This window comes from Tachyglossus aculeatus, chromosome 2 (genome assembly GCF_015852505.1).
Source record: "Tachyglossus aculeatus isolate mTacAcu1 chromosome 2, mTacAcu1.pri, whole genome shotgun sequence".
NCBI lineage: Eukaryota > Metazoa > Chordata > Mammalia > Monotremata > Tachyglossidae > Tachyglossus > Tachyglossus aculeatus.
Window position 1 is genome coordinate 126,956,150 of NC_052067.1, and position 26,455 is coordinate 126,982,604.

At 42.3% G+C, this 26,455-nt stretch overlaps 1 protein-coding gene and 1 non-coding gene across 6 annotated transcripts in view; one reads left to right on the plus strand and one right to left on the minus strand.

Annotated features, from left to right (window-relative positions):
- KLF12 (Kruppel like factor 12) overlaps positions 1–26,455 on the minus strand; it is a 491,848-nt gene that overhangs the window by 352,954 nt on the left and 112,439 nt on the right. The gene's annotated exons all lie outside the window — the stretch shown is intronic.
- Positions 9,201–9,338, plus strand: LOC119925118. Its single transcript, XR_005449786.1, has one exon. It is a non-coding gene; the product is annotated as a small nucleolar RNA SNORA7 (small nucleolar RNA).

Genomic DNA, 26,455 nt, shown 5'->3' on the forward strand with positions numbered 1-26,455 from the left:
GTAGGATAGGGTAGGTGTTCAGATCAGTATGGTAGCAGTTTGGATGGAGAGGAAAAGGAGGATTTTAATAAGGTTGTCCCTTCTAGACTGTGAACCCATTGTTGGGTAGGGACCATCTCTATATGTTGCCAACTTGTACTTCCCAAGCACTTAGTATAGTACTCTTCACACAGTAAGCACTCAATAAGTACGATTGAATGAATGAATGAATGGTAAGGTAGAACCAACAAGATTTGGTGATAGATTGAACATGTGGGTTGAATTAGAGAGATTGGTCGAGGACAATGCCAAGGTGTGATAGGAAAGATAGTGGTTTGTCTACAGTGATGGGAAAGATGGGGAGATCAGAGTTTGGGTGAGAAGATAAGGAGTTCTGTTTGGCACAGGTTAGGTTTGAGGTGTCAGCGGGACATCCGCAGAGAAGGAGAGAGATTAGGGCTGGAGATGGAGTTTTGAGAACCTTGTTAACAAGAAAAACAGGAAAAACAAGAGGAGGAGGAGGAGGAGGAACAGGAGGAGGGGGAGGGGGAGGAGGAGGAGGGGCAGGAGGGGCAGGAGGAGGAGGAGGAGGAGGAGGAAGAGGAGGAGGAGGAGGAGGAGGATGAGGAGGAGGAGGATGAGGAGAAGAAGAAGAAGAAGAAGAAGAAGAAGAAGAAGAAGAAGAAGAAGAAGAAGAAGAAGAAGAAGAAGAAGAAGAGGAAGAATCAATCAATCAATCATATTTATTGAGTGCTTACTGTGTGCAGAGTACTGTACCAAGCTCTTGGGAAGTACAAGTTGGCAACATATAGAGACAGTCCCTACCCAACAGTGGGCTCACAGTCTAAAAGGGGAGATAGAGAACAAAACCAAACATACTAACAAAATAAAATAAATAGAATAGATATGTACAAGTAAAATAAATAAATAAATAAATAGAGTAATAAATATGTACAAACATATATACATATATACAGGTGCTGTGGGGAAGGGAAGGAGGTAAGATGGGGGGATGGAGAGGAGGACGAGGGGGAGAGGAAGGAAGGAGTTCAGTCTGGGAAGGCCTCCTTGAGGAGGTGAGCTCTCAGTAGGGCCTTGAAGGGAGGAAGAGAGCTAGCTTTGCGGATGGGCAGAGGGAGGGCATTCCAGGCCATGGGGATGACGTGGGCCGGGGGTCGATGGCGGGACAGGTGAGAACGAGGTACAGTGAGGAGATTAGCTGCAGAGGAGCGGAGGGTGCGGGCTGGGCTGGAGAAGGAGAGAAGGGAGGTGAGGTAGGAGGGGGCAAGGTGATGGACAGCCTTGAAGCCGAGGGTGAGGAGTTTCTGCCTGATGCACAGATTGATTGGTAGCCATTGGAGATTTTTGAGGAGGGGAGTAACATCCCCAGAGCGTTTCTGGACAAAGACAATCTGGGCAGCAGCATGAAGTCTGGATTGAAGTGGGGAGAGACACGAGGATGGGAGATCAGAGAGAAGGCTGATGCAGTAGTCCAGACGGGATAGGATGAGAGCTTGAATGAGCAGGTTAGCGGTATGGATGGAGAGGAAAGGGCGGATCTTGGCGATGTTGCGGAGCTGAGACCAGCAGGTTTTGGTGACAACTTGGATGTGAGGGGTGAATGAAAGAGCGGAGTCGAGGATGACACCAAGGTTGTGGGCTTGTGAGACGGGAAGGATGGTAGTGCTGTCAACAGAGATGGGAAAGTCAGGGAGAAGGCAGGGTTTGGGAGGGAAGACAAAGAGTTCAGTCTTGGACATGTTGAGTTTTAGGTGGTGGGCAGACATCCAGATGGAGATGTCCTGAAGGCAGGAGGAGATGCGAGCCTGGAGAGAGGGGGAGGAAGCAGGGGCAGAGATGTAGATCTGGGTGTCATCAGCATAGAGATGATAGTTGAAGCCATGGGAGCGAATGAGGTCACCAAGGGAGGGAGTGTAGATCGAGAACAGAAAGGGACCAAGCACTGAACCTTGGGGAACCCCCATAGTAAGGGAATGGGAGGGGGAGGAGGAGCCTGCAAAAGAGACTGAGAATGAACGACCGGAGAGATGAGGAGAACCAGGAGAGGACGGAGTTTGTGAAGCCAAGGTCGGATAGCGTGTTGAGGAGAAGGGGGTGGTCCACAGTGTCAAAGGCAGCTGAGAGATCGAGGAGGATGAGGATAGAGTAGGAGCCGTTGGATCTGGCAAGCAGGAGGTCATTGGTGACCTTTGAGAGGGCAGTTTCTGTGGAATGTAGGGGATGGAAGCCAGACTGGAGGGGGTCGAGGAGAGAGTTGTTGTTGAGGAATTCGAGGCAGCGCATGTAGACAACTCATTCAAGGAGTTTGGAAAGGAATGGTAGGAGGGATATAGGGCGATAACTGGAAGGTGAGGTGGGGTCAAGAGAGGGTTTTTTTAGGATGGGAGAGACATGGGCACGTTTGAAGGCAGAGGGGAAGGAACCAGTGGAGAGTGAGTGGTTGAAGATGGAAGTTAAGGAGGGGAGAAGGGGAAGAAGAGGAGGAAGAAGAAGAAGAAAAATCCTCTAGATTGTAAGCTCGTTGTGACAAGGGAATGTATCTGTTGTACTGTGCTCTCCCAAGTGTTTAGTACAGTATTCACACAGTAAGTGCTCAGTAAATATGATTGAATGAATAGAGAAATGAAAGGGAAAGGGGAAGGAGAAGGAGAAGAAAAAGAAGAAGAAGAAGGGGAAGGGGAAGAGGCAACAAAGGTAGAAAAGACAAGGAGATACAGTTAAAGGGAGAGATACACTACAGGTAGTGATTCAGGAGCTACTGGAGAAATAGCATGGTTTAGTGGACAGAGCATGGGCCTGAGAGTCAGAAGGCCTTGGGTTCTAATCCCAGCTCAGCTATTTGTCTGCTGTGTGACCTTGGGCAAATCACTTCACTTCTCTGTGCCTCAGTACCCTCATCTTGTAAAATGGGGATTGAGAATGTGAGCCCCATGTGGAACAGGGACTGTGTCCAAACTGACTTGTTGGTATCCACTCTTCTTACATCTTGTCTCTTCTTACCTCAGTTTCCTTCTCTCCTCCTGCATTCCAGCCCACACACTTCACTCCTCTGGTACTAACCTCACTGTGCCTCGTCCTTGCCTGTTCCACCATCGACCCCTGGCCCACCTCCTACCTCTGACCTGGAATGCCCTCCCCCCTCAAATCTGCCAAATTAGCACACTTCCACCCTTCAAAGCTCTACTGAAAGCTCACCTCCTCCAGGAGGCATTCCCAGACTAAGCCCCCCTTTTCTTCTGCTTCTCCTCACTTCTGGATCTCCCCGACTTGCTTCCTTTGCTCTACCCCCTTCCCCACCCTACAGAACATATATATATATGTACATATTTATAATTACAATTCTATTTATTTTTACTAACGATGTGAATATATCTATAATTCTATTTATTTATAGTGATTCTACTGATGCCTATTTACTTGTTTTGATGTCTGTTTCCCCCCTTCTAGACTGTGAGCCCATTGTGGGCACGGATCGTCTCTGATGCTGAACTGAACTTCAGCCTAGTAGAGAGCTCTGCACACATTAAGCGCTCAATAAATACGATTATACGATTGAATGAATTGAATGAATGAATGAAGGCACTGAATAAATACAATTGATTGATTGATTGATTAAAAGATGGCTGAGGCAAAGACAATGTGTCTCTCTGCCCTCCTCTGGACTATGGCCAAGGGAAGCAACAGGTAACCACCACCATTTTTTTCTTATGTAGTGCTTTTTTAAGTGCTTACTATGTGCCAGGCACTGTACAAAGAGCTGGGTTAGATATAAACCAGTCATATTGGACAAGTAGGAATCAGTGGAAAGAGCACGGGCTTGGGAGTCAGAGGTCACAGGTTCAAATCCCAGCTCCGCCAATTGTCAGCTGTGTGACTTTTGGCACATCACTTAACTTCTCTGTGCCTCAGTTACCTCATCTGTAAAATGGGGATTAAAACTGTGAGCCCCCCATGGGACAACCTGATCACTTTGTAACCTCCCCAGTGCTTAGAACAGTGCTTTGCACATAGTAATCGCTTAATAAATGTCATCATCATTATTATTATTATTATTATAATGTCCCACAAGTGGCTCAAAGCCTTAATCGAGAAGCAGCTTGGCCTAGTGGATAGAGCCCAGGCCTGGGAGTCAGAATCAATCAATCAATCAATCAATCAATCAATCAATCGTATTTATTGAGCACTTATTGTGTGCAGAGCACTGTACTAAGCACTTGGGAAGTACAAGTTGGCAACATATAGAGACAGTCTCTACCCAACAGTGGGCTCACGGTCTCAAAGGTCAGAAGGACCTGGATTCTAAGCCCAACTCTTCCACTTGTCTACTGTGTGAACTTGAGCATGTCACAATTTATCTGTGCCTCAGTTACTTCTTCTGTAAAATGGGATTAATAATAACAATAATAATAATAAGATAATAATGACAGTATCTTTTAGGCGCTTACTATGTACAAAGCATTGTTCTAAGCACTAGGAAGGATACAAGGTTATTAGGTTGTCCCACGTGGGGCTCACGATCATAATCCCCATTTTCCAGATGAGGTAACTGAGGCCCAGAGAAGTGAAGTGACTTGCCCAAAGTCACACAGCTAAGTGGCAGAGTTGGGATTAGAACCCATGACCTCTGACTCCCAAGCCTGTGCTCTTTTTATTTAGCCATGCTGCATCTCTAAGCATTAAGATTAAGATCAATAGTGTATGCCCCACAAGGGACAACCTGATTACCTTGTATCTACCCCAGCACTTAGAACAGTGCTTAGCACATAGCAAGAGCTTGACAAATGCTATTATTATTATTATTATTATTATTATTATTATTATTATTATTATTATTATTATGTGTGGAGGCAGGATTAGAACCCAGGTTCTTCTGACTCCCAGGCTTGTGTTCTATCCATTAGGCTCTTTCCAAGGGCCCCTTCTCCCAATATGTGCTGTGTGTAACAACTCACAGAAATACAGGCTTAATGCTGCGTGTTTTCATTGTCCCCATCAAGAGAGAAACGACCAAGCTGCCTCTCTGGAAACCCGCTATCCTCTGCATCATCGAGGAGACCCCTTCATCCCTGCCTTCCTCCATCCAGGTGGAGGAAAGAGAAAATCACCAGCAGCATGAGGCCACCACAAAATTCCAGAAAAACTGGTGGCTACTACAGTGGTTTCTGTGGTTATGGGTGTTCACTGAACTCTGAGCCACAAAGAGCCTGAAACTCTTCTCTCCTAGCCACCACCCTCTACTGATTAATCTTTTATTCCATCCATTTGGTATCTTTTTTGATGTTTTAGTGTTTCACTGTTTCACTACAAGTGATGTGACTTTCTTCCCAATTTATATTCTTGGATTGTGAATCCCCTAAGGGACAGGGACTATGTCTTCCTCCCATGTGTACATTGTTTCCTAGCACTTAGGATAGTGTTCAGTAGTGCATTACCAGATGGAATTTGGGGGTCTCAGAGCATTTGATTACTGGGGAGGTAAAAGCAGGGGCAACATCATTTAAAGGGTGGCAGCAGGACACTGGAGTCAGTGGCTGTGAATGTTGTAAAATCCTGTAAGGATAGCATCATGGTATAATAATAATAATAATAATAATAATAATAATAATAATAATAATAATAATAATAATAATATTTGTTAAGCACTTACTAAGGGTGAAGCACTGTTCTAAGTGCTGGGGGGATACAAGGCAATCAGGTTGTCCTATGTGGGGCCCACGGTCTTAATCCCCATTTTACAGATGAGGGAACTGAGGTACAGGGATGTTAAGTGGCTTGCCCAAGGACACACAGCTGACAAGTGGCAGAGCCAGGATTAGAACCCATGACCTCTGACTTCCAAGCCCGTGCTCTTTCCACTGAGCCATATTGCCATACTGATATCACCCAGAAAGGGTAAGGATGGAAAAGTTTGACTTCTCTCAGGGTGACCAAATTTCTGAAGCCAGATAATAATAATAATAATAATAATAATAATTGGCATTTGTTAAGTGCTTACTATGTGCAAAGCACTGTTCTAAGCGCTGGGGAGAATACAGGGTGATCAGGTTGTCCCACATGGGGCTCACAGTCTTAATCCCCATTTTACAGATGAGGTAACTGAGGCCCAGAGAAGTGAAGTGACTTGCCCAAGATCACACAGCAGACATGTGGCGGGCGGGATTCGAACCCATGACCTCTGACTCCAAAGCCCGGGCTCTTTCCATTGAGCCACGCTGCTTCTCTAGATAATAATATTGATAGACTGTAACCTCATTATGTGATGATGATGATGATGATTATGGACAGGGAAAGTGTCTATCAATTCTGTTATATTGTATCCTCCCAATCATTTGCAAGTGCTCTGCACACAGTAAGTACTCAATGAATACCAATAATTGATTGACTGAAAATTTTGCATTTAAGTGCTTTTCTATATCTGTCACCAACTCTACCATCCATCCTTACCTGAAGTTCCCACATCAATTTTGCTTCAAAATTGGTTCATTTTACTTTATGAAATATGCTGAAATTTTGTAAAATGGCTAGGTAGAGTAAAATCATTTATTTATTTGTGCAAAATGGGATAGTTCCATGATGGCTAATGTCCCAATCTTCTTTATAATTCTGATTTAGATATTCTCCTAAAAAGTAAAAAAAAAGAAAGATTTGTGTTCCAAATTAACATGTGTATGACTCCTAAAAATTCAAATTCCCCCATAAAAAAAGATTTGTGTTTCAAATTAAAATGGGTATGATTTCTGAAAGTTCAGACTCCCTTGGAACACTGACCTCACTAAATGTAATTAAGTATTGCGGTCTTGGAATCTTCTAAATATTGTAGACTATTTGCCCCGTTTCTAATGTATCTTGGAGACCGTCATTTTTGTTTACTCTCTCTTGGCATTATTCAAATTACTTCATAATTTCCATTTCAAGTGGAAAATTTTCTTTGGCATCCAGCAATGACCTTATTTATTTTTTTTTTTTTGAAATGTACTCAGGAAAAGGACACAACTCTGAGCTCTTATTCATTCTTTCATTCAATCATATTTATTGAGTGCTTACTGTGTGCAGAGCACTGTGCTAAGTGCTTACCAGTGCCCATTCTGAGCCAACTCCTATGTGTAAGCTATGTGGGCCAGATTTCCTGTAGGTGTAAAATCTGTGCCCTCCATAGCCCAAACCTAAACTGAGTGAAATTGGATTCACTCATAAAACTCAATTAAACCACATGCAGCCACATGCAAAATCTGCGTGGGGTGTACCGCTCTGGAAAGTTTCTTCAACCTGTAATTGCTTCCAGTTTTCAACATTTTCGTCAGTCATTTCTCAACACAAACATAGACTTGTCATCAAGTTACTGGAAAATCGTAAGTTTTTCTCTCTAGCAATCTACAGATTTAAAATTCATTTTTGAAGGGGTACCTATTGGAAGATAAAACTTTTTCCATGAGTGAAAAATAATCAAAATGGAATTAATTTTATTTATTAAGTGCTTACTATGTGCAAAGCACTGTTCTAAGCATTGGAGAGGTTACAAGGTGATCAGGTTGTCCCATGGGGGGCTCGCAGTCTCCATCCCCATTTTACAGATGAGGTAACTGAGGCACAGAGAAGTGAAGTGACTTGCCCAAAGTCACACAGCTGACAATTGGCAGAGCCGGGATTTGAACCCATGACCTCTGACTCCAAAGCCCGGGATTGTTCCACTGACCCATGCGGGAATTGTTAGAGCACTTTCAGTTTGTAGGGAACCCTACTAAGCACTTGGGAGAATGCAGTACAAAAGAATTGGTAGACACATTCCCTGCTCTAGAGGAGCAGCGTGGCTCAGTGGAAAGAGCCCGGGCTTTGGAGTCAGAGGTCATGGGTTCGAATCCCGCCCGCCACATGTCTGCTGTGTGATCTTGGGCAAGTCACTTCACTTCTCTGGGCCTCAGTTCCCTCATCTGTAAAATGGGGATTAAGACTGTGAGCCCCGCGTGGGACAACCTGATCAGCCTGTATCCTCCCCAGTGCTTAGAACAGTGCTTTGCACATAGTAAGCACTTAACAAATGCCAATTACTACTATTACTACTACTGTCCACAACGAGCTTACAGTTTAGAGGGGGAGACAGATATCAAAAGAAATTATGGGTTTGTAAATAAGTGCTGTGGAACTGAGGGTGACTATCAAGGGCTTACAGGTACATATGTCATGCAAGGGTGACACAGAAGGGGGAATGAGTAGGAGAAATGAGGGCTTAGTCAGGTAAGGCCTCTTGGAGGAGATTTGATTTTAATAAAGCTTTAAAGGTGGAGAGAGTGGTAGTCTGTCAGATTTTCAGGGGGAGGCAGTTCCAGACCATTCATTCATTCAATCGTATTTATTGAGCGCTTACTGTGTGCAGAGCACTGTACTAAGTGGCAAAATATAGAGATGGTCCCTACCCAACGACGGGCTCACAGTCCAGAAGGAGAACATGGGCAAGGGGTCATAGGAAAGCTAGATATCAATGTACAGTGAGTAGATTGGTTTTAGAAGAAAGAAGTGTGTGGGCTGGGTTGCCATAGGAAATGCATTTAAGTACTTATTTGTAATTCATTTATTCATATTAATGTCTGTCTCCCCTTCTAGACTGTAACCTCACTGTGGGCAGGGAATGTGTATTAGCAACTCTGTTGGTCTGTACTCTCCCAAGCTCTTAGTATGGTGCTCTGCACACAGTAAATGATAAATACCATTGATTAATTGATTAAAGGGGCATGCTTATCAAATACCTTAAAGTCAATGGCAAGGAGTTTCTTTTTGATGTGGAGATGGATGGGCAACCACTGGAGGGGACTGAGGAGTGCAGAGATGGGGAATGAACCTTTTTCAGAAAAATAATCCTGACAGCAAAGTCAGGACCCCAGTGGGGAAAGAAAGGAGGCAGGGAGGTCAGCGAGGTGGCTGATGCCATAGTCAAGGTGGGATATTATAATCAGTCAATTGTATTTACTGAGCACTTTCTGTCTACAGATCACTGTCCTAAGAGCTTGGGAGAGTCCAGTAAAAGAGAGTTATTCATTCATTCATTCTATCACATTTATTGAGCACTTACTGTGTGCAAAGCACTGTACTAAGTGCTTCTGATACATTCTCTGTCCACAATGAGTTTACAGTCTAGAGGGAGAGATGGGCATTAATATAAATAAATAATTTACAATATGCAATTTAAAGGTATGTACATAAGTATTCACCTCTCAGGGTTGCACTGGGAGAGTTTCCAGTACTCTATCAGTCTCTACTATGTGAGGGACAGTCAAGCAGAGGCATATCCATTCCATTCCTAGCTTGGGCAGTGGCTAGCGAGTGGAAGGCAATCTGCTACAAGTCAAAACTCACCTGTGCTTGGCATCAGTGGCACAGGAGAGAGTCGAGGGCAGAGACTCAGGTTTACTGCATGGAAGGAGGCAATGATAAACCGCTTCTGTATTTTTATCAAGAAAACTCTATGGATACACCTCCAGAAAGATTGCAGATGGAGGTGGGGTGCTCTGAGATAGATATGTCCATGGTGCCGCTATGGGTCGGACACGACTCGACAACATAGGACCACAACAATATACGTATTACAAATGCTTATATTGGTGAGGTAGAAGTTTGGATGGACAGGAATGGGAGGATATTTACAACGCTGTGAAGGTAGAACCAACAGAATTTCATGTCAGCCTGAACATGTTGATTGAATGAGAGAGATGAGTCCGGGATAATATCAAGGTTATGGAATTCTGAGATTGTGAGGGAAATGGTGTTGTCTGCAGGGATGGGTAAGGAAGAGGAGAACATTACTGGGTGGGAAAAAGAGGAGCTCTACTTTGGAAACGTTAACTTGGAGGTGTTGGCCGGACATCCAATTAGAGATGTCCTGAAGGCAGGAGGAAATGCAAGACTGTTGAGGAAGATAAGTAGATTTGGTAATCATCCACATACAGATGGTAGTTGAAGCCAAGGTAGGGAATGAGTTCTCCCAGGGAGTGGGTGTAGATGGAGAATAGAAGGGGACCCAGAACTGAGCCTTGAGGGAATCCTACAGATAGAGGGTGGGAAATAGAGGAAGGGCCTGCCCAAGAGACAGAGAAGTACTGGCCAAATAAATACAGGAAGGACAATGTATGTCAGGGAAGCTGAGGTAAGATAATGTTTCCAGGAGAAGGGATTGGTCCATAGTGTTGAAGGTAGCTTATCGCTTTTGTATAGAGTTAATGAAATGGCTTAATCTGAGCAGCTGCTGTTCTGAGTGTCATAGTGTTCTACAGTGCCCCCAGCTATAATAACTAGTCTATCATTCAGATCCAGGAAATGGGTCTGAAAAGGCCAATGCACAACTTCCATTTCCTATTGTCTGGAATTGATCCATCAGTAGAACTTATTCAGTGCCTGCCCTGTGCAAAGCACTCCACTAAGGCACTAACCATGCTTTTAAAACATGATCTGAGTCAGGACAAGAACTAGAAGCAGGGAGACTAGAGGCTAATCAGGTAGTCGAGTTGCGGGTATGATAACTGCCTAGATGAGTGTGGTGATCATCTAGATGGATAGGAAGGGGACCCATTCTGAAAGTGTTGTGGAGGAAGATCCTACAAAGTTTAATAATAGACTGAATATGGAGGTTTAAAAGAGAGAGGGAATAGAGGATTTCCAGGATTATGGACTTGTGAGGTGAGCAGGATGGTGGAGTCGTCAAATGAGATAGAAACTTTAGGTGGAGGAGATGATTTGGGAGGAATTGAGTTATGGACACATTGTTCTTGAATTACAAGTGAGATGTGTATGTAAAGATGTTCTGGGGGAGAGCAGAAATGTGAGAATGCAGACAGAGACAGAGGCTTAGCCAGGTACATTTGGAGTCAACTGCATAGAGGTGATAGTGATAGCCAATGGGTGTACCCCAAGGTTGACTATATAAACTGAAAAGAAAAGGGGACATTGAATTTGAGAGACACCCATAGTCAGGGGGTGGGAGTCAGGGAGAGAGCTGTGAAGAAGACTGAGAAAGAGTGAGCAGCAAAATGACAGAAACCAGGAGATAACTTTATCAGCAAAGCCAAGAAAAGATAGTGTTTCGAGGAAACTGGACTAGTCCACAGTCCTCAGTGACTATGGCATTTTATCTTCTATTTTTGGACAGGAATACCTCTCTTCTCTACACTTCATTTTTCTTTATTGTTCCCCTCCCACCACTTCACTTCGAACACTTTCAATCAGCCACTCTCTCTGAGCCTGCACAGCTGAGTCTGGATTACTTGATAATATTGTTAAAGTCCTCTTCCCCTTATCTGGATACAGTATGCCTCCATATTTATTACTCTCAAATACCCATAGCCCTTGTTGCTGCGCAGTAATGGTTAATCAAGGTCTCATTTCAAACTCTCAGTGGCTAGATATGCTACACTAGCATGCTCTCCTAAAGTATATTAGCTCTACTGGGAGAGGAGAGTGAAAGTGGGAAATGGAAGTAGGAGGAGGAAAAGGAGTAAATTTCATGAATAATCTATGTATAATATGCATGTATGCATATATATATATATATATTCATACATACATACTTTCCAATATATATATATATATATATATATATATATATATATATATATATTGGAAAGTAAGAGAAAGGGCTGAAATTAGTCAGAGAAACATTTTAACTTTGGCTTGATGTACCTGACTAGTCTAGATTTTGCAAAACTACACAGAGACCTTCTCTACTTTAATAGAATGCAAAAGCCTACTTTTTAATTCTAATTAAACAGATTAAAAAGATCATTTCCCAAATATTTCATCCTGCTAAGATAACCATAATTAATTTATTTATACTAATGCCTGTCTCCCCCTCTAAAATGTAAGCTAACTGTGGGCAGGGAATGTGTCTACCAACTCTGTTATACTCTCCCAAGTGCTTAGTACAGTGCTTTGCATACAGGAAGCATTTAATAAATACAATTGATTGATGAGAATCCAGTTATTGCCTGCAATTTTGCCATGTTAGCATCTTTAGTTTAACCATGCATTATGCAATTCTGAGTCTAAGCATGCATTTGTTTTGTTACTCTTGAATTTTGTGCTATGCTTGTGAATTGGAGCTGGTTAGATATGCAAATATTTGCATATACATTTGTAGGAATCCATTAAAAGCAGTATTTAAATGGGGTCTTAAAGGACATACCTATACCAAGTGAATGGATAGATGAAGTCTTTATTTAATTTTTTTAAAACCCACTCATATAGGATCATCTATTTATCTCTTTCCTCTCCAGAACTTTTTATCAAGAGTGGTAAATGGTAGCAAAATGAATTGATCTGTATTTTAATTTGTCCCTTATTCTTGCACACAATTTTAGATAGAGTAGAGAGTCATTAATAGCAGTCAGAGAAAGCAAAGGAGAAACTGAAAGGAAAAGAAATGCATTAGTTTGATAAATGGTATTTGAAACAACCAAGGTGGTTGTACACATAAAGAAACAAATATATTTATACAGATGCATTTAACCTTTTACGTCCATTCACTACAAATACAAATCTGTGATTTCCCTAGAAGGCGATTTAAGGCAAGGGGACCTTAAATAATTAAACGTAATACAAGGGTTAATTCTAGATAAGTTTTTCTCTAAAACAAGGAATACTCCAAAATTAAGACAATGAGCCTCATGCAAGACAGGGACTGTGTACAACCTGACAACTGTGTAGCTACCCCAGAGTTCAGTACTGTGATTGGCACATAGTAAGTACTCAACACATACCATAAAAAACAGCACATTATGTAATTGAGAAGCAGTGTGGCCTAATGGATAGAACACAGACTTGGGAGTCAGGAGGTCATGGATTCTAATCCCGGCTCCTCCACTTGTCTGCCGTGTGATCTTGGGCAAGTCATTTCACTTCTCTTTGCCTCAGTTACCTCATCTGTAAAATGGCAATGAAGACTGTGAGCCCGAGGTTGGACAGGCAAGTGTGTCCAATCTGATTAGCTTGTATCCACTCCAGTGCTTAGTACAGTGCCTGACACATAGTAAGCGCTTAAATACCACAATTATTATTAATAGCAAACAGCTTAATTCCAGAGTAAAGCCAAAGATGATTGAAAACTTAAATTCAACATTTACTCAGTCTCCAACTTCAAATTTGTCTTTCATTTCTATATACAGGAAGCACAAATAACTGTCCAAAGAAAAGTGGCTAAATTATGATTTATCTGGCTTTATGAATATACTACTTGAAGTAAAAAATTTTGAAAAATAGAGATTCATTTTTAATGAAATTAAATGTGCTGCAGATGAGGAAGCTGAGGAAAAGACAAGTTAATTGACTTGCCCAAGATGACACAACAGGCAGATGCTAGAGCCAGAATTAGAACCCAGATCCTCTGATTCCTAGGCCCATGTTCTTTCCACTAGACAGTGCTGCAAGCACAGAAGGTGTACACACACACACACACAGGAGTTAGTAAGTAATTGGAGCTGAGTTTTACAACACTGGCATAGAATAGTCTTCCAAATTTACAGGAAACTCAGTCGAGCAGGTTATACACATTAATGAGGCCCTAAAGCTAGTCACTCCAGACCTGCTATTTGCAGGTGACATCGGCTTAGGGATAAGCCACTTTGCAGTCAGCCCAGTGCTATGGACTTAACAATAACTCTAAACAAAACAAGGTAACAAAATTAGAGTTCCAGGGAAACTTTTCCCATAGCCAAAGATCCTCACTGGAAACTTGGAGCTGAAGGATTTCAGAGTATTCTGTTATCTACATACTTATGTATCACCCAACAATGTAAGGAAAAACAAGGAAGTCTATGCTGCTGAAAACTGGGATTCAATTGTTGAGGTGAAACCACCATGACACATGGTTATTAATCAATTCACCAATCACATTTATTAGGCAGGACGCTGTATTATGTGCTTGGGAAAGTACAACACAACATAACCAACACCTTCCCTGCCCCTAACAGAATTACAGTCTAGAGGAAAGGAGAGGCCCTCTTTGATCCCTAGCTCTGTTTGAAATAAGAGAACAAGGGGTCAGGGGAGGGGGGAAGCATGAAACATAAGAACATAGGGATAGGCTTTTGAGGGGGTAAAGTGTGGTCAGGACTGTAGCGTGGTTCAGTGGAAAGAGCACGGACTTTGGAATCAGAGGTCATGGGTTCAAATCCCGGCTCCGCCACTTGTCAGCTGTGTGACTTTGGGCAAGTCACTTCACTTCTCTGGGCCTCAGTGGCCTCATCTGTAAAATGGGGATGAAGACTGTGAACCCCACGTGGGACAACCTTGTATCCCCCCAGCGCTTAGAACAGTGTTTTGCACATAGTAAGCACTTAATAAATGCCATTATTATTACTGTGCATTCCTCATTGGATTTTCATCCACACACTCACTCAGCAGCGGTATTTTCTACTAATATGGAGAATATATATGTATATTAACATATATATATATATATTTCTATTTTCTTTGTCTCTGCCTCTCTCTATATATAGTCACTAAATACATATAATATATAGTGACTATATATATATATATATATAGAGAGAGAGAGAGAGAGAGAGAGAGAGAAACAAAGAGAATAGAAATTTGTAATCTCTTTTCCTGTCTTCTCTCCCATGCATCTCCTCCCCAAAAATAATCTCTTCCACCCCACCATCTCCCAGTCCATGATGTCCCTTTAGGAATATTAACCAATACTTCCTCTTATGATGTACAAGCCCACATCCTGAAAACCACTTTTAAAAAAATTATATTCAAAGTTCTTACTATGTGTTTGGCACTGTTCTAAATGCTGCAAGTTAATCAGGTCAGACACAGTCTCTGTCCCACATGGGAGGTCGTTCATTCTCAGTCTCTTTTGCAGGCTCCTCCTCCCCCTCCCATCCCCTTACTGTGGGGGATCCCCAAAGTTCAGTGCTTGGTCCCCTTCTGTTCTCGATCTACACTCACTCCCTTGGTGACCTCATTTGCTCCTACGACTTCAACTATCATCTCTACGCCGATGACACCCAGATCTACATCTCGGCCCCTGCTCTCTCCCCCTCTCTCCAGGCTCGCATCTCCTCCTGCCCTCAGGACATCTCCATCTGGATGTCTGCCCGCCACCTAAAACTCAACATGTTGAAGACTGAACTCCTTGTCTTCCCTCCCAAACCCTGCCCTCTCCCTCACTTTCCCATCTCCGTTGACGGCACTACCATCCTTCCCGTCTCACAAGCCCGCAACCTTGGTGTCATCTTCGACTCCGCTCTCTCATTCACCCCTCACAGCCAAGCCGTCACCCAAACCTGCCGGTCTCAGCTGCGCAACATTGCCAAGATCCGCCCTTTCCTCTCCATCCAAACCGCTACGCTGCTCGTTCAAGCTCTCATCCTATCCCGTCTGGACTACTGTATCAGCCTTCTCACTGATCTCCCATCCTCGTGTCTCTCCCCACTTCAATCCATACTTCATGCTGCTGCCCAGATTGTCTTTGTCCAGAAACGCTCTGGGCATGTTACTGCCCTCCTCAAAACTCTCCAGTGGCTACCAATCAATCTGCGCATCAGGCAGAAACTCCTCACCCTTGGCTTCAAGGCTGTCCATCACCTCGTCCCCTCCTACCTCACCTCCCTTCTCTCCTTCTCCAGCCCAGCCCGCACCCTCCGCTCCTCCGCCGCTAATCTCCTCACTGTGCCTCGTTCTCGCCTGTCCCGCCATCGACCCCCGGCCCACGTCATCCCCCGGGCCTGGAATGCCCTCCCTCTGCCCATCAGCCAAGCTAGCTCTCTTCCTCCCTTCAAGGCCCTACTGAGAGCTCACCTCCTCCAGGAGGCCTTTCCAGACTGAACCCCCTCCTTCCTCTCGCCCTCCTCCCCCCTCCATCCCCCTGCCTTACCTCCTTCCCCTCCCCACAGCACCTGTATATATGTATATATGTTTGTACATATTTATTACTCTATTTATTTATTTTACTTGTACATATCTATTCTATTTATTTTATTTTGTTAGTATGTTTGGTTTTGTTCTCTGTCTCCCCCTTTTAGACTGTGAGCCCACTGTTGGGTACGGACTGTCTCTATGTGTTGCCAACTTGTACTTCCCAAGCGCTTAGTACAGTGCTCTGCACATAGTAAGCAGTCAATACATATGATTGATTGATTGATTGATTGATAGCATGGAGTACAAGTATTGAATCTCAATGTGGGCAGGGAATGTGTCTGTTTATTGTTGTATTGTACTCTCCCAAGTGCTTAGTATAGTGCTTTGCACAAAGTAAAGTGCTCAATAAATATGATTGAATAAATGAATGAAATCCCCACTATGCAGTTGAGCAAACTGAGATGCAGAGGAGTTAAATGACTTTTCCCAGATGGCACAGCAGGAATGTGGCAGGGGTAGGAATCTTCTGGCTCCCAGATCTTTGCTTTGTCCATTAGGTCATGCTGTGTCCCACTCAATCAGCTTACCACCTCCTACCTCACCTCACTTGATCTTCTGTTACAGTCCTGCCCATACATGTCACTCCTCTAGAGCCAGATTGCTCACTGTGACCCAATCTCATCTATCTCAACCCATCGACCCCTTTCCAACATCCTCCCTCTGGTCTGGAACTCCCTCCTCCTCCACATCAATCAATCAATCAATCAATCAATCATATTTATTGAGCGCTTACTGTGTGCAGAGCACTGTACTAAGTGCTTGGGAAGTACAAGTTGGCAACATATAGAGACAGTCCCTACCCAACAATGGGCTCACAGTCTAGAAGCCAGACTACTACTCTCTCCATCTTCAAAGCCTAATTAAGGCTACATAATAATAATAATAATAATAATAATAATAATAATAATAATAATGGCATTAGTTAAGCGCTTACTATATGCAAAGCAGTTCTAAGCACTGGGGGGTTACAAGGTGATCAGGTTGTCCCACGTTGGGCTCACAGTCTTAATCCCCATTTTACAGATGAGGTAATTGAGGCTCAGAGAAGTGAAGTGACTTGCCCAAAGTCACAGAGCGGACAAGTGGCAGAGCCGGGTTTTGAACCCATGACCTCTGACTCCAAACCCCGTGCTCTTTCCACTGAGCCACGCTGCTTCTCTCCTCCAAGAGGCCTTTAGCCATTAAATCTTTTTTCCCAATCCCTCTCCTTATATGAATCATGCACTTGGAGGTGTGCCATTGGAACACTTGGTATTCACCCCATCCTCATCCCCACAGCTCTTATGTATATATCTGTAATTTATTGATTCATGTTATTATCTGTATTTCTCAAAAGACTGTAAACTTATTGTAGACAGGGAGTTAGTCTGCCAACTCTGTTGTACTCTTCCAAGTTCTTAGTACAGTGCTCGGTTTACAGTCAGTGCTCAATAAAAACTATTGTATCACACTTCAAATCAAGCTTAAAATCTACAAGAGTGCTGTCCAACGACATATGCGGTTGTGAAATCTGGACCTACGACCAAATCTCTAAGTAGTCTATCATTTCCAGGACATTCTTAATAACAAATTGCAAATTAGGGTCATAAGCAATGAAGACCTTAAATACAGCAATGTTCACTTCCCAAAACTTTATGGGGGGGAAGATGTAAGGAAGGATGGATGTCAGTAAAATATTTAAAAAGCTGCTTCATGGTGAGCTATCTACCTATAATGTTTGTCAGTTTGTGTATCTATCAATCAATTAATCATATTTATTGAGCGCTTACTGTGTGCAGAGCACTGTACTAAGCGCTTGGGAAGTACAAGTTGGCAACATATAGAGATAGTCCCTACCCAACAGTGGGCTCACAGTCTAAAAGGGGGAGACAGAGAACAAAACCAAACATACTAACAAAATAAAATAAATAAAATAGGTATGTACAAGTAAAATGAATAAATAAATAAATAGAGGAATAAATATGTACAAACATATATACATATATACAGGTATCTGCCTATTGTTCTATTTTCTATAATCTAAAAGCAGATGAATTATTTTTTTTTTTTAAGTTGACCCTAATTAGATGAGAAGCAGTATTGCCTAGTGGAAAGAACATGGGCTTGGGAGTCAAAGAACCTGGGTTAAAATCCCAGCTCTGCCGATTGCTTGCTGTGTGACCTTGTGCAAGTCACTTAACTTCTCTGGGCCTCGGTTTCCTCAAGTGTAAAATGGGGGTTCAATACCTCTTCTCCCTCCAACTTGTGGGATAGGGACTGTGACCAACCTGATTGACTTGTGTCTACCCCAGTGCTTAGAACAGTTCCTGTCACATAGTAAGCTCTAAAATATCATAACAATATGATAATAATAATACTAATAAAGCATAAATGCCTCAAATAAAATATTGTCCTGTTGCACTTAAGAGTGAACTCTGAATTGAAAATATATGGTAGCAATTAGAAAGAAACATAAAAATGTAGTGTATATAGAATTCTCCATAATTACATATTTTAAATGCCCATATGATTTTTTTAAGTTGGAAAATCCTGGAGATCTTTAATTTTTAACAGAAAATTATTAAGACTGCAAAAGGCTTTCAGTTGTGCCCATATAACTAAATGTAATTAGAGATAAAACCTATGAGAGAACCCAGAATGAGCAATTCATTTAATGAGCTTAGTTTTTTTAGTGATCTAAACAAGTGTAGATTGAAATATTCTTTTGCTCTGCATTTTTCATATGACGAACTTGAGTGGATGTAAGATTTATTAGTAGTGAAATCAACATACAAAGTCATATTTTCAAACTACACACAATCATTAGGCATTATAGAGCCCCACAGCATTTATATATATATATATATATCTGTAATTTCTTTTAATGTCTGTCTCCCCATCTAGACTGTAAGCTCCCTGTAGGTAGGGAACAGGTCTACGGATCCCGTTGTATTGTACTCTACCAAGTGCTTAATACAGTGCTCTTTACACAATAAGCATTTGAAAAATACCATTTTTTGATTGATTTACAGTTAAAATTTGAGGTTTCAAAGGTATTTTACAAGCAGCACTGCATAGGAGCAAATGCACAAAGGTGTTGACACTAGACATTTTAGCACCACACCTATTGAATGACAAATTAAAACTTAATTGGGTTGAATTTCATTTACTAAATTGCCAAGATAGATTTTATTTTAGGAGGCACAGTGTGGTAGGGAAAAAGATAACAGAATCTGTCTTTATGAGGCCAGAATCTAATATAGACAGTCTACAGGCAGAGTTTATGGTTGTGACCTTGTCAAGATAGTTTCTTACTTCGCTGATACATTTGTCAAATGCAGGGCTTTTCACTGTTTCTGAGAGCTCCTCTTGCTCTGTGTTAAAACACAGGAATGGATATAAAATGATCAGACTGATCAGTTCATAGGCTCCCAACATGCTTACAATAGAGTCAACGTAACAAAGTCACATCCTAACAATCAAGACAGGCAGATACAAAATTTCTTGGAGCACAAAGAATCCTGCAAGGCTCTCTGTGACAGCATCACATTCAATCTTATTTATTGAACGCAGAGCACTGTACTAAGTGCTTGGGAAGTACAAGTTGGCAACATAATCACAGTATTCCTTTTGAAAATCTATTTCTATTGAAAGTCCTCAAGGGTAAGGATAGTGTCCATTAACTCTACTGTACTTTCCCAAGTGCTTATTACAGTGTTCTAGCTGGAGTGTGGGCTCAGTAAATACTTTGGTCTAACTAGCTACAAGTCCCCACAAGAACAATGAATGGCTCATTTTCTAAGACACTGCCTATCAGGGGGATCAATCAATCAATCAATCAATAGTATTTATTGAGCATTTACTTCAGGTAACTAGTCTAAACTCTTGGGAGAGTACAAAAAAATAGAGTTGATAGTTACGATCCCTGCTATCAAGGAAGTTGCAGTTGAATGAAGGGACGACAGACTTTAAAATAAATTATGGAGGAGGGAAATAGCAGACTATCAGAATATGAACCTACGTGCTATGGGGATGAGGATGGGGTGAATATCAAGGGCTTAAGGGGAACAAATCCAAGGACATAGGTGACTCAGAGGGGAGAGTCAATAGAGGAAATGGGGGCTTAATTGGGGAAGGCAACGTGCCACTGCAAATATTAGTTTAATTAAAAATAACTTGGTGAACGAAGACAATTTGCGATAAAACAAGGAATGTGTTGTCAATATTTTGCAATGTCTATATGATGGCATCAAAAAAGGCGTCTTCCAAAATCCAAAACTGAGCACGAAGATTAACTAATAAACACATATATCCCATTGTGTCAGGTTGGCAAAGCTGAAAAGAGCAAACAATGTATGGGCTACCATCAAACTATGAAATTTTCCTCAGTAACAAAGGAACTATGGTCCAGTGCATACTACTGCACCCTGCTGAAGAGTTCCAATAAATTGTTTTTATTAATAATGCTAACAATAATAATTGTGGTATTTGTTAAATGATTACTATGTGTCAGAAACTGTATTAAGCACTGGGGTAGATACAAGGTAATTGGGTTGGACATAGTCCCTGTCCCAAATAGGGCTCACAGTCTTAATCCCCATTTTCCAGATGAGGTAACTGAGGCCTAGAGAAGTAAAGTGACTTGCTCAAGGTCACACAGCAGACAAGTGGCAGAGGCTGACTCCGAGACACCCAGACCTGTTCTGTACCCAGTAGGCCAGGTAGTGATCACTTACTGTGTGCAGTACAGATGGAACAACCCATAACCCTGACACAAAAGTAATCCTATGTAAATGATGATATTCTAAAATGCCTTACAACATTTAGGAGACAGTATTGAAACTGAAAAGGGGTCAAATCTGAAATGTGCAGGAAGTTATTACCATGAAAAAATGGCAAACCAACAGCAGACCTAACTAGTTGAGGTGGTATTCCCGCAGAAATCTCAAACCAGCATGAAATTAATGCTGGAACATCCGCACACATTCTTTTAATACACAGAACAATGAAGAAATACCACAGGCCTTCAGAGGTCCCACCATTTCTAACACAAACACAAAACTGAAAGGGGGAACTGCCGATCTACGTCACCACTTCCCATTGCCTGGAAGTTTCTCTTCGGAATTGTTTGGGACAAGAGTGCTGACCACTAGAGTTAACCAGCTACTGTCTGAATTACAATGAAGCTTCTGACCAAAGCTCAACATAACAGATATGATCTAGGTAGCACAACAGATAACAGAAAATTGCAAAAATAAGACCAATTCATTGTTTTTAATGACCTAGGCTGAATGAAAGCATTTGACAGCATCAACAAACCTGGGCTCTTGGTACTTCTAAACAAATCAATTAATCTATCATATTAATTGAACACTATGTGCAGAGCACTGTACTAAGCTCTTGGAGAGCATAACAGAAGAGTTGGTGGACACGTTCCCTGCCCAAAAGAGTTTACAGTCTAAACTTAGTTACACTGAGGAGTTTACCAAGATCTTTAGGCTACTCCAAAACTGTATAGTCCATCAAATCAGAAGGAAAGGTAATAAGCCTAGTCCTTCTTTAGAAAATGGTATTGTTTTATGAATCATCATCATCATCACCATCAATCGTATTTATTGAGCGCTTACTGTGTGCAGAGCACTGTACTAAGTGCTTGGGAAGTACAAATTGGCAACATATAGAGACAGTCCCTCCCCAACAGTGGGCTCACAGTCTAAAATGCACTTACTATGTGTCAGACATTGTACCAAGTGCTGCAGCTAGATAGATACAAGATAATCAAGATGGGCACAAATCATGTCCCGCTTGGGACTCACAGTCTTAATCAAGGATTTTTAGTTGAGATAACTCCAGCACAGAGAAGTTAAGTGACTTGCCAAAGGTCACCCAGCAGAGTCAGGATCAGAACTGAAGTCCTCTGACTATTGGGCTCTTGCTTTTTCTACTAGGCCACACTGCTTCTCATCAACTTATCCCCATAAATATTAGAAAATCGTAGCGTAGTTATACAGGCCCAAGACTGTACACCATTTTCTATTCCTGACATGTGGGCAGGAAACATACCTATTGTACTCTCCCAAGCATATTGATTGATTGATTCAATCAAATTAGAAAATTGGAAAATTGGAAAATAAGAATGTATTCCAATCTACCCAGGAATCTTTCCAACCAATAAAGTTATGAATGAAATTCATTATCGCAATGCTGATTCCCCACCCATTTCTGTAATTGTTCCGTTGGATAGCACAACATCTCAAGGTTTCTAACTGTTTTTCATGTGCCAAGAGGAAAGTTGGAGCCTCAGTCAATCAATGGAATTTATTTATCATGCAGAGCACTGTAAAAAGCACTCGGGAGACTACAGTATAACAAAATTAGCAGGTTTTCCCTACCTACAATGAGCTTATAGTCTAGAAGGCAACAGCCATTAATATAAATAGTTTATATACATAAGTGCTGTGGAGTTGGGGTCAAATTTCCAAAAGTCACTGATTCAAAGGCATAGATGACGCAGAAGGGAGAGCAGGAAGGAGAGACTCAATAGTTATGAACTAGTCCCCTTCCTGTCAAGTTAGGCAAAACCAGCCCGTTACGAAACCAGCATGTAACCAACCCCTCCTGGGATGCCAAGTCCCTTTCTTCTCCCCATTCAAAGTCTCACATTGTGAGCCTACAAGGGACAGGTGTCTAAATCTCACCAGTGTATTCTCTATCTCCATTTAGTCTCGTCTTATGCCATCGAGTTGTCTTAGTCTCATAGCAAGGCCATGGACACATCTCTCCCATAATGCCCCACCTCCATATACAACCATTCTGGTAGTGGATCCAGAGAGTTTTCTTGGTAAAATTACGGAAGAAGTACAGTGCTCTATACCCAGAAAGCTCTTAACGAATGCTATTATTCATTCAGTCGTATTTATTTAGAGCTTACTGTATGCAGAGCACTGCAATAAGGATTTGGGAGAGTACAATATAGCAATAAATGGACACATTCCCTGCCCACAACGAGTTTACAGTCCACTACTCTCTACATTCTTCTGTTATTGTCACTGGGCAGAGGAGCTGATTCTCTTTTCAAGCCACCATCCAGAAAGCAGGAGGAAACAAATTGCTGGGGTGGGGAGAAAGCTTCCCTGCCCTCCCTCCCACCAAACTCGGGCTTTTCTCTCTCCTCCCCATTCTTCCCCAAGGCCACGTACACCATCACCACAGAACACTGGGCTGCGGGAGCATACCATCGAGGGTCCCTTACCAATTCTGGCAGAAATGGGAAACACCACCTCTCTTGAAAATCTTCATTTCCCCCCACCTCCTCTGGCCCTGTCAGCCTGCAGGAATGTGGAGGACTGGCTAGGAAAGGGAACTGGGGGAGGGGGCAAGTTACTTCAGCAAATCTGGGGTTTCTATCTGGTAGAAACAGAGTAATAATAATGATGATAATAATTGTGATATTTGTTAAGTGCTTACTATGTGCCAGGCACTGTACTAAGAGCTGGGGTGGATACAAGCAAATCGGGTTGGACATAGTCCTTGTCCCATGTGGGACTCACAGTCTCAATCCCCATTTTACTGATAAAGTAACAGGCACAGAGGAAGTGAAGTGACTTGCCCAAGATCACACAGCAAACGTGGTGGATCCAGGATTGGAACCCATGACCTTCTGACTCCCAGGACTGTGCTCAATCCACTATGGCCTGCTCCTTCTCAAGAAGCTCAATGAGATACACACCTCTGATGATAATGACCTTCATGAGAAAGATAACCCATGTTTTCTCCAAGATTTATAATGCCAGTCATCCGAAAGCATGAATTTATGAACAAAATGTGAATTTCATCCTCAGACTGAGGAAGCTCTGTTGCACAATCCACTCTATGCTTTTCCCTTTCCACTGTTGCTCTATGACTCGTGGAGTCCAGGAAGTCTGACAAAGTTACTCTCCTCCCAAGACCACTCAGAAATGGCTTACTGAATCACTTAACTTCTCCATGCCTTAGTTCCCTCAAACGCAAAATGGAAATTCAATACCGGTTCTCCCTTCTACTTAGACTGTAAGTCCTGAGTATCTTATATCTACCCCAGTGCTTGGTACAGTGCTTGGCACATAATATGCGCTTAGCAGTGCCAACATTCAGAATGTTGGAAAGCTGCCATCCCTCAGGACCAGACCCTGGAAACTGTACACTCTTGGGCTCAATCAATCAATCCTATTTATTGAGCACCTATGTGTGTAGCCCTATATTAAGCACTTAAAGCCTGGAAGGTGTGGCTAAACACAAAGAGACTCAGAGGGTTGGCAAGTAAGCTGTCTTTTGTTTATAAACACTGCTCTTCTCATTCTAAGTTCACTCTGGTTTCGGTGGTTTCAACTACCACCATTATGTAGGTGTATTATATATATTATGGAGAAGCAGCATGGCATAGTGGATAGAGCATGGGTCTGGGAGCCATTTGCCTGCTGTGTGAACTTGGGTGAGTCACTTCACTTCTCTGGGCCTCAGTTACTTCCATCTGTAAAATAGGGATTGAGACTATGAGCCCCACGTGGGTTAGAGACTGTGTCCAACCCAATTTGCTTGTATCCATCCCAGCATTTAGTACAGTGCCTGGAACACAGTAAATGCTTAGCAAATACCATAATTAATTAATTACTTCCTGAAACACTTAGTACAGTGCTCGTCACAAAGCAAGTGCTCAATAAATACAAATGATTGATTGATTATTGAAACCCATATCTGCTGCACTGGACCAGAGCTATCTCATTCCCTGGAGTCTTATATTTCCTCCCACCTTCAGGATATCTCTACCCAGATGTATTGGAGGCGGCGGGAAATGTCTACATGGGGAAGCAGGATGGCCTAGTGGAAAGTGCACAGACATGGGAGTCAGAGGACCTGGGATCTAATCTCGCCTTTACCATGTACCTTCTGTGTGACCTTGGGCAGGTCACTTAACTTCTCCATGCCTCAGTTCCCTCATTTGCAAAGTGGGGATTCAATACCTACCCACTAAACTGTACTTGTGGGTAGGGAATGTGTCTGTTTATTGTTATATTGTATTCTCCCAAGCACTTAGTAAAGTGCTTTGCACACAGTAAGCACTCAATAAATACAATTGACTCACTCCTATTTAGACTGTGAGCCCCATGTGGGCCTTGATTATCTTGTATCTATTCCAGTGCTTAGTACAGGGCTTGGCACATAATAAGCACTTAACAAACACCACAATTGTTATTATGTCATGCTGGTACTTCAAGTTTCAAATATCCCAAACTGAACATCCCTTCCAAACCCTCTCCTCTTTCTAGCCCTTTCTTTTCTATTGTTGAAGTCCACAGCCTGAGAATTATCCTTTACTCTAAGTCTCATTTAACCCCTACATTCTGTCGGTCTGTCGTCAACTCCTTTTGTCATTTTCTCCAGAGCATCTCCTGGGTCAATCCTTCTCTCTCCACATAGCCCCCACACTGGCCCAGGTATTGCTCATATTTTGGCTTGGCTACTAAACCAACCTCCTTCCTGATGTAATGGTATTTGTTAAGCATTTACTATAATAATAAGAATAATAATGGCATTTATTAAGCGCTTACTATGTGCAAAGCACTGTTCTAAGCGCTGGGGAGGTAACAAGGTGATCAGGTTGCCCCACGTAGGGCTCACAGTATTAATCCCCATTTTACAGATGAGGTAACTGTGGCCCAGAGAAGTTAAGTGACTTGCTCAAAGTCACACAGCTGACAACTGGTGGAGCAGGGATTTGAACCCATGAACTCTGACTCCCAAACTCATGCTCTTTCCACAGAGCCATGCTGCTTCTCTATGCTTCTCACATTTACTATGTGTCAGGCACTGCACTAAGCTCTGCCTCCGGTCTCTCCTCTCTCCTGTCCATACCTCATTCCGCTGTCTAGGTCATCTTTCTAAGATAACATTCCGTGCATGTCTTCCCTCTCCTCAGAAACCTCCGATGTTTACATAATAATCTCCATATGAAGCAGGAACTCCTGTCAATTGCTATTTAGGTACTCAATCATCTCTCTCCAACCCACTTATAGAATCTCTTCTCCTGTTACACTCTTGCTCACACTCCACATTCTACTGCAAAAGAGAATACAGCAACATAATAGTAGTTATAATTATATTTAGATTATAGTTATATTGCTGTACTCTCACACAGTAGGCACTCAATAAATAAGATTGACTGGTCCGGGAGTAAAATTTATTCACTGAAGATAGAGTGTTAGAGTGGTGCTGAAAGTCTTTCAATTCACATCTCTGATGATTTGGTCTTTCAAGAAAATGATAGTTTCTGTCCCTGCACATAATCAACTAGCTTTTAATATTAATTAATCATCATAGTCTTCACCCTTTTCTTTTATTAGTATATTAAGCACTTATTACAGTGATATGCACACAATAAGCACTCATGGAGTAGCAGCCTGGTGTAATAGATAGAGCTTGGGAGTCAGAAGGTCACGAGTTCAAATCCTGGCTCCTCCACTTGTCTGCTTTGTGATCGTAGGCAAGGCACTTCACTTCCCTGTGCCTCAGTAAAATGGGGATTGAGTCTGTG